Genomic DNA, 8,341 nt, shown 5'->3' on the forward strand with positions numbered 1-8,341 from the left:
TTATACAATTTGTTAATGCTGAGGTCCACCAGACAGGATGCTTGCCTTTGGTGGAGAGGGTCTTGGATTTATTTGGGATTGCATGATCCATGCATTCTTGGAGATGTCCATAGAAGGCATTTGTGAAGGATTCAGCATTGTGGGATGTGGTTTCCACTGGCCCAGTGGGCTTAAAGGATACCATCTCAGTCTTAAGAAGAGTGAAGTCGGCTTTTGAGAAGTTTTTCACTATGGTCTTTTGTGCTGGGGGTGGAGGTGGGATATGTATATCCAGGGCGATTAGTTTGTGGTCAGATCTCACCAGTGAGGGGTATACTTCCGGTGTGGAGCATTTTGTCCCCATGTTTGTGATGATCAGGTCCAGTATATTATCTCCCCTAGTGGGAGAGGTGACTAGCTGTTCCAGTGCATTTGAATTTATGAATTCCAGGAACCTTTGGGCTAGGGTGTTAGGGTTAGAATAATGTACCCAATCTATGTTAGGGTAGTTGAAGTCTCCCAGTATGATGGTATTTTGTGATACATTCATATCCTCCAATGTTTTCAGGAAGGCTGAGTGGGGTTCCTGAGATTGGGAGGGTGGTCTGTAGCATGCTACCAGTTGTATAGCAGTTTTGCCCATGGTTAGTTGCACCTGTATGATCTCTGATGCTTCATGTGTTGCTACCAACCTGGAGATGTGGGTGTCCTTGATGAATATGGACACTCCCCCTCCCTTTGTGGTTTGGCCTGGGTTTTGGGGCCAAAAAGCATGATACGAGGTACAGCCTGGTAGTGCTGGAGTGCTCTCAGGAGCCTTAAACCAGGTTTCAGTTACTGCACAGACGTTGATGTTCTCCATACTGAGGAGTGCCTCGAGTGCCTGCATCTTGAGATTTACACTTCTGGCATTGAGCAGCATTACCCTTAGTTTTTTTTCCATTTTTGTTTTCTAAGGAGGTAGGTTTATCTTTTGAGCCTTGCCTAAAAAAGGCACTATGGGGGTGGCAAGAGCCTTAGCCAATATCCGGAAGCCCAGTGGTGACAGGTGCAAGCCGTCCCTTGTGAAGCAGCGTGGCTTGCCCAACATGTCATCCCAAGCAGACAGACATTGGATCCCCTTAGAATGGCACTAGTACTTGAGCCAAATATTAAAGCTGATCATCTTGTCTTTGTATTGTGGCATCATTCTTGCTGAGGGCAAGATGCTGCTCAGGGTCAGGGTCATACCAGCCTGGGCTACATAATCAGAGAGCTCCTCTATGTCTCTTTTCATGTAGTCCAGGGAGGTACATCTCAAGTCATTCATGCCAGCATGGACAATGACTGAGTCATATTTGTACTTGCTTTGGAGTGACTTGAGTGTGTGTGTTATGTGGCGGATCCTAGCTCCCGATAGGCAGATCACAGTCACCCTCTCCTTGTTCAGCCTGGTAAGTGGGACATCAGTGTGTCTGACTATAGAGTCACCTATTACTAGTGTATCAGGCATGGTGTTTGTCCTTAAGGGCTGTGATTGTTTGACACACTGATTTATTGAAGTATGTGTTGCATGTGTTTTGTTTTGAGGTGGTGGATTTTTGGATGTCTGCTTTGGGAGCCTCTGTTGTTTTTATTAGAGCCTCTGAGTATGTCTTTGTGTTTTTATGTGTTTGGTTTGCAGTTGTGGTAGGTCTATGTGGGACTGGGTTTGTTGTGTGTGTGGTTACCATCTCCTCCTGTCTGGTCATGCCAGCCCTGAGTTGAGAGAGTTCAGCCTCCAGTTTGGCTATATAGTTGCATCTCTCACATGTATTTGTGTTTGTTGGGAGGAGGAGAGGGTTGTCTGTGTACATGAGACAATTGTAGCATTGTCTCAAGATTCCCAGATTGACCAGCTGAACTGGAGAAGATGCCAGTAATCTACCACTCAACATGCTAGAATAGTATAAGGGAGTGCTGTGCCTTTAAGGGAAGTGGATATTCACAGGGGTAGTAGGTGGATGTAGTGCTTACTTAGTATGAGAGTGCTTACTTAGAAGAGAGGTTTTGAGAACAAGTACTAGGCTTATAATATAGCGAGTAATCTGATTATACTAAGAGTAGAGCTTCCTTAAGGGAAAATTTGAAGAGCAGACTTGGCGGAGCCAGAAGAAGATTAACCTTGTTTAACCGGCGCTGTGCTATGCGCACAATCGCACAAAGCTGTGCAAATGTGGATTTTAAACAGGGAACTTCAAAAGAGCTAGAAATGGTCCAAAACAACCAATTACTACAGCTCTTGTGCTGAGGTCACTCCTTCAGGGACAGGTAGGCTGCTCAAGGCTCCCCACTCCCACTGGTGAGCAAAGAAACTTCCTTCTATCCAAGTAAGGTAATGGACAGCACAGGAACTACACCACAGCCCAGAATACAGCAAAGCCTGTAAACTGATGTAAACTAGACGAGGAGAGGTGGGAAAACGAGGATTATTTTTTTTTTGTTTTTAGATAGAAAACACACAGAAAATGCAGAAACAGTAATAAATCAGTTACACAGGCTAGCACACTTTAGTGGGCAGCCTCAACAGTTAAATTAAACAAACAAACAAACAAACTTTTGACCAATTTTCGACTAAAATGTAACTTTAAGTGCAGATATTATATAATGCAACAAACAGCTAAAAAAACAGTTTAAGCTTGTTTAAGGTAAGCTAGAGAAGGTATTTCAAGTAAAAAAACAGCAAAGATACTTAAATCAAGAAAGTAGTTGCTTATCTGAGTTCTCTGTAGCTAGGACCACTCTGCAGAACCACGAGGAGCTTGTCTGAGTAGTATAGCCAGAAAAAAACACCCAGAGGCGGATTTTAAACAGGGAACTTCAAAAGAGCTAGAAATGGTCCAAAACAACCAATTACTACAGCTCTTGTGCTGAGGTCACTCCTTCAGGGACAGGTAGGCTGCTCAAGGCTCCCCACTCCCACTGGTGAGCAAAGAAACTTCCTTCTATCCAAGTAAGGTAATGGACAACACAGGAACTACACCACAGCCCAGAATACAGCAAAGCCTGTAAACTGGTCTAAACTAGTCGAGGAGAGGCAGGAAAACAAGGATTATTTTTTTGGTTTTTTTTTTGTTTTTAGATAGAAAACACACAGAAAATGCAGAAACAGTAATAAATCAGTTACACAGGCTAGCACACTTTAGTGGGCAGCCTCAACAGTTAAATTAAACAATCAAACAAACAAACTTTCGACCAATTTTCGACTAAAATGTAACTTTAAGTGCATATATTATATAATGCAACAAACAGCTTAAAAAACAGTTTAAGCTTGTTTAAGGTAAGCTAGAGAAGGCATTTCAAGTAAAAAAACAGCAAAGATACTTAAATCAAGAAAGTAGTCGCTTATCTGAGTTCTCTGTAGCTAGGACCACTCTGCAGGACCACGAGGAGCTTGTCTGACTTAGGACTAAGATGATAATTTATAGGACTAAGATGATAATTTATATTGCTAAATGTAGTGAGTGCATAGGTTTTTATGTAGGTAAAACTGAGCGTTGTTTTTGACAACGCATTTATGACCATATTTATAGTATTCACAACAAAGATGTAACAAATACCCTATATCGGCATAAAATTTCCACTGATGAAACACATAATTTTAAGTTTGCTATTCTTGAAACCATCACTGTTGATTCTATAGGTGGTGATTACAAAACAGTGTTGAGTTTTAAAGAGGTTTGGTGGCAACTTTTATTAGATGCCACCACATACCCTGGCCTCAATGATTTTATTTCTTGTAAACCAATTTTAGAATATTGTATATGATTGTTTATTATTTATTAACTATTAACTATTTTATATGTACATTTATTGTGGATTTTTTACATATATTAATTCCACGTTATTGTATTATGTATAGGTATATATTGGTAACACAATATTTACATATTCATCAGGTAGTATAGGTAATGAGATTGTTAGGCATCTTTTGAGACATTGTTTTATTATAGGAATATTGTAAATATTTTATTATCATTAGATAATGTGTTTATTTTAAATATTTTAATCAATTTGATATGGATGCTTGAGTATGGTTATTAGTGATGAATTTTATTGTTGAATTTTTTGCACGAACTACACTGATAGATTTTGTATAAATTGAAGTATTAGTAAGTGTAGTGAGGCCTTTAAGGGGAGGAGTACAGCATAGGATAGAATTCAGGAAATTATGCATTTTTAGCTTCCTGTTGGCACCAATTTTAAATTTAATGATTGGTGTATAAGTGCAGGGGGTGGTATTTGCTATACAGGATGTTACATCAGTTTCTGCTTCCTTTTGGTGCATTTGTTCTCTTAAAAGGACTCTGTTATTTTACTCAAAAGGTTCTGATGAAGCCTACAAGTTGCAGTGGGTGAAAGCGCTTAACCTTATTGGATTGATTTTTGTTATTTTATTTAAGTGCATTTACCGTTTTGTATCGTTGTTCTTTCTTGGAATAAAGGACATTGATTTACTTGTTCAGTTCGCATCAGCTTGGAGTTTATTCTTTAGTGTGCTATTCCACCAGTATTCCTCATTTTTGGTACTTGTTGCTGAATTCCATTTGGAATTACCTTGCGGTTTTTGTGGTTATTTCGACAACGCAAGGTTACAAAAGAGCCGTGGCACTTATTGGATAATTTGTGACTTTACTTTGTAACATGTTGAAATCTCCCATGATAATGGTTTCTTGGTTAAATATGGTTGCTATTCAACTAGGAAGGTTTTCAATGTTGATCTGGTTATTACCTGGGGAATGTGCATTGCAATAATTATTAAATATTTGGGTTGAGTTCTAGGTGAGAAATTATTACTTCAGCATTGGAGGGGTCTGGTGGTGTATGGTCAAGGTATGATATATTTATTGAGTTTCTATACAAGATGGCTATTCCACCTCCTCACTTAAGTAGTCTGTCACTTCTGAGTATGTTGTAGTCATGTGGGAGGACTTCAGTGTAATTTATTTGTGGGTTAAGCCACATTTCAATTAGTATAACAATATCAGGGGAGTATAGGGTGAGGGTGGTGTGGTATTTGTGAATCTTATTTGGTAAGCTTCTAAGGTTTGTATTTAAAAGTAGAAAGTCTGTAGAATTGTTAGTCAGATATAGCAAGGTATGAGTGAGGGCATTTACGGTAGAACTAGGAGATTGTGATGAAGTTTGTGCAGCTGGGTTGGGAAGTATATCACCACTTAGTTTAAGTTGTATTGGCTTTTGGTGTGATTGGGGGATGTTTTTAAGTAATAGTTTTGTTATTACGTGTACTAGGTTTGGTTTTGCATTGCTATGGACATATCTGAATCTGAAAAATGTAACAGAGTCGTTAAAGAGTTGAGGGATATTAAAATATTTGTTAAAGGTGGTGAATGATTATGGGGTACTTTGACATAGAAGTATGAGTATGGTAAGTAAGATGGTGTGTCTAAGTAACATGATGGTTATAATAGACTGTTAAGGTGGAGGGAGAGAAGCCTAAGTAGTGTTTGTTATACAGGGTGTTTAGACGATTTGAGGCCAGGAGACTCAGAGGGTGAGACTGATAGGTGAGATGGTTTGTAATTGGATAATTTGTTTGTGTGTGTGGCCCAAGCTTAACTATACATATAGATGATGTAAGGGTGGGTGGGAATTGGGGGTAGGTTAAGGGAGTGGAATGAGCCTGAGCAGAGAGAGAGCAAAAGGAGCGGGGAAGAACCAGAGATCATGATGTGGAGAAAGAAAAAAATAAAAACAATTAGTGAGGCTGGAATTACTGGTAGGTAAGACATAGGGTAGAACAATTGCTGATAATAGTGAGAAAGCAACCTTAACAATAATGCATTATGATTTCTGAGCTATAGCTAGTTGGATGTGCAATGCTAAAGTGTTAACATCATTTATGTTGAGCTGGCATGCTGTTTGTAATAAAAGTTTCCTATTTGCTGAAATTAAAACTGAATCCAGACATTTCTAAATTTCTGACCAGATCAGTGAAGTAGATAGTAGATTAGCATAGCAACTTCTGAAAACAAACAAACAAAAAAAAATATATATATATATATATATATCTATATATATATATATATATATATATATATATATATATATATATATATGTATGTATAAAATTTGTCACTGCACACATTTATTTCACATTTAAATTTAGGACACATTCAGCTGTGGTACAGTTGGTTGAATTATGCAATTGTCGAACTTCAGGAGATTGACTAGTATGTTATTCAGATGTTTTTCACTTTTTTCATGGTTGTGTGACCCTGGAGTTAGTATATTCAGTGTTTAGGGGTGTGTGTGTGGGGGGGGGTAAAGGCCAGCATGTAAAAGCTTTTTTTTGTTTTGTTTTTGCAATCACTAATGCAACCAATTGGTTTACATTAAAAATTAGTTTAGTTAGATTATTTCAGGTAGTGATGAATATAGTCACCACTGAGTTCAATATTTTGTGTTCAGGGCAATCTCATTGGTGATTAGTCCTTATATATTCATAGATAGATTTATAGATAGATAAAGACAAATAGCATAGTGTGGTAACTCTCAACAAATGGCATGTCAAAAAGATGTAATTCCTAATAAAAGAATGTAAATATTGTTATTGTAAATATGGTAAATAAAAACATTACTTTATAAAGTATAATGTAAATAACAATCTCTGCACCTAGTAGAACAAGGGCTAACTAAAAACAAACTGCTTCTCAACCCCAAAAAGGCCAAGCTTCTCCTTTTCCTTTCTAAAAACCTTAATCCAGCTAAAGACAACATCACCATCTCATCTTTAGATAATACAATTATCACCACCGACCCAAACACCAAATTGCTTGGTGTTACTATAAGTGACCAATTAAAATTCAACCTACATATCTTAGACTGTATCAAAAAGTCCAATCAAAAACTAGGTCTTCTATACCACAACAACAAATATATACCTAACACATTTAATCCTATACTGACTCAAACATTTATTCTACCATTGCTGCTGTATGCTGTTCCCATACTTTGTAACCTCGAAAATAATCTCTTAACTAAACTATAAACCACCTATAACAAGATAGCCAGATCTGCAAACAGTAATAGCTACAAATCCCATTATATTTCCCTGAAAAGCTTATGATGGCCTGACCTCCCCCAAATGCTACAAATTGCACACAGCATCCTAAATAGCCCCAACTCCTTCCCTACCCTTACATCCATAATTACACCCTACACACCCAATCATGACCTCAGAAGCACACCACAACAAAACCTCCTGCAAATGACCAGGCCAAACAAAAATACTGGAAAAATACTTTACAGTCATTCAATTGTATACTCATGGAACAAACTTCCATTGTCCCTTCATTCCACTACCAAAAGTGGCAAATTCAAAAAGCAACTAAAATACATTTCCAACATGCATGGATCTGTACTCGTCAGGAAATTACCTAATGAATTTTTCTTCTTTCAGTTAACATGTCTGCTTGGTATCTACCTAAACTGTCTACATATATTACTCTCTCTGCAGTTAGCACTTTGCTACTAAATGCATCTTTGTTGTACTATGTCATGATGTTACTCTGAATTTTTTTTTTATTTTAGGCATTGCTACATTCCTTGCAAATAACTTAATGCTAACCAAATTTCTCAAGTGTATTGCTTCTACATTCTCAAAATACTGTACTTTTGCTTTGTATGTAGTCATATAGACTATTTCTCTCTATTTTTGTACTGTTAAGTATCTTACAACTTGAATTGCTAAGTTTTGTCTTAGTTTTTAATTACTTTCCTGAAGCTTTTCTCCTTGGGTCTCTGCTGAAAAGGGCACCCTGGGTGCAGTCGGACTAACCCGGTTAACAAATGTAAAAATAAAAATAAATAAATAAATACACTTTTTTTAAGGAAGGCAGGAATAAGTATTAAGTAGATAAGTCCCAATGAGACTTTATGAATAAAGCCAACCACTTAATTCAGTCAGTCAGAAATGTATAAAAATGGTATATGTCTACTAATTAGAGGATGATCTCTTAGGAAGAGGTAATGTGTATGCACAGGGCAGCACGCCTGGGTGAAATACTTCTGGACAATGAGGCCCGTGGAAAACAACTAAAAGAACCTGAACATTTCCCTGCCTAAGGAATCCAGAAGATGAAAGCTTTTAGAGACATAATGTAAGAGAGTGTGCCCCTTTTGACATTCCACTTGTTTATTTGAAAAGAACCTGCACTTTTACTTTGAATTGTGCATAATAAAATTCATAACACTGCACATACACAAACACACAGACAAACAGACACACAGACACACACATATATATATATATATATATATATATATATATATATATATATATATATATATACATACATGGTTCTCCTTCAAAACATCTAAA

The sequence above is a fragment of the Protopterus annectens genome, chromosome 1.part0 (genome assembly GCF_019279795.1).
Source record: "Protopterus annectens isolate FY-2018-M chromosome 1.part0, PAN1.0, whole genome shotgun sequence".
In the NCBI taxonomy this organism is placed as follows: domain Eukaryota; kingdom Metazoa; phylum Chordata; order Ceratodontiformes; family Protopteridae; genus Protopterus; species Protopterus annectens.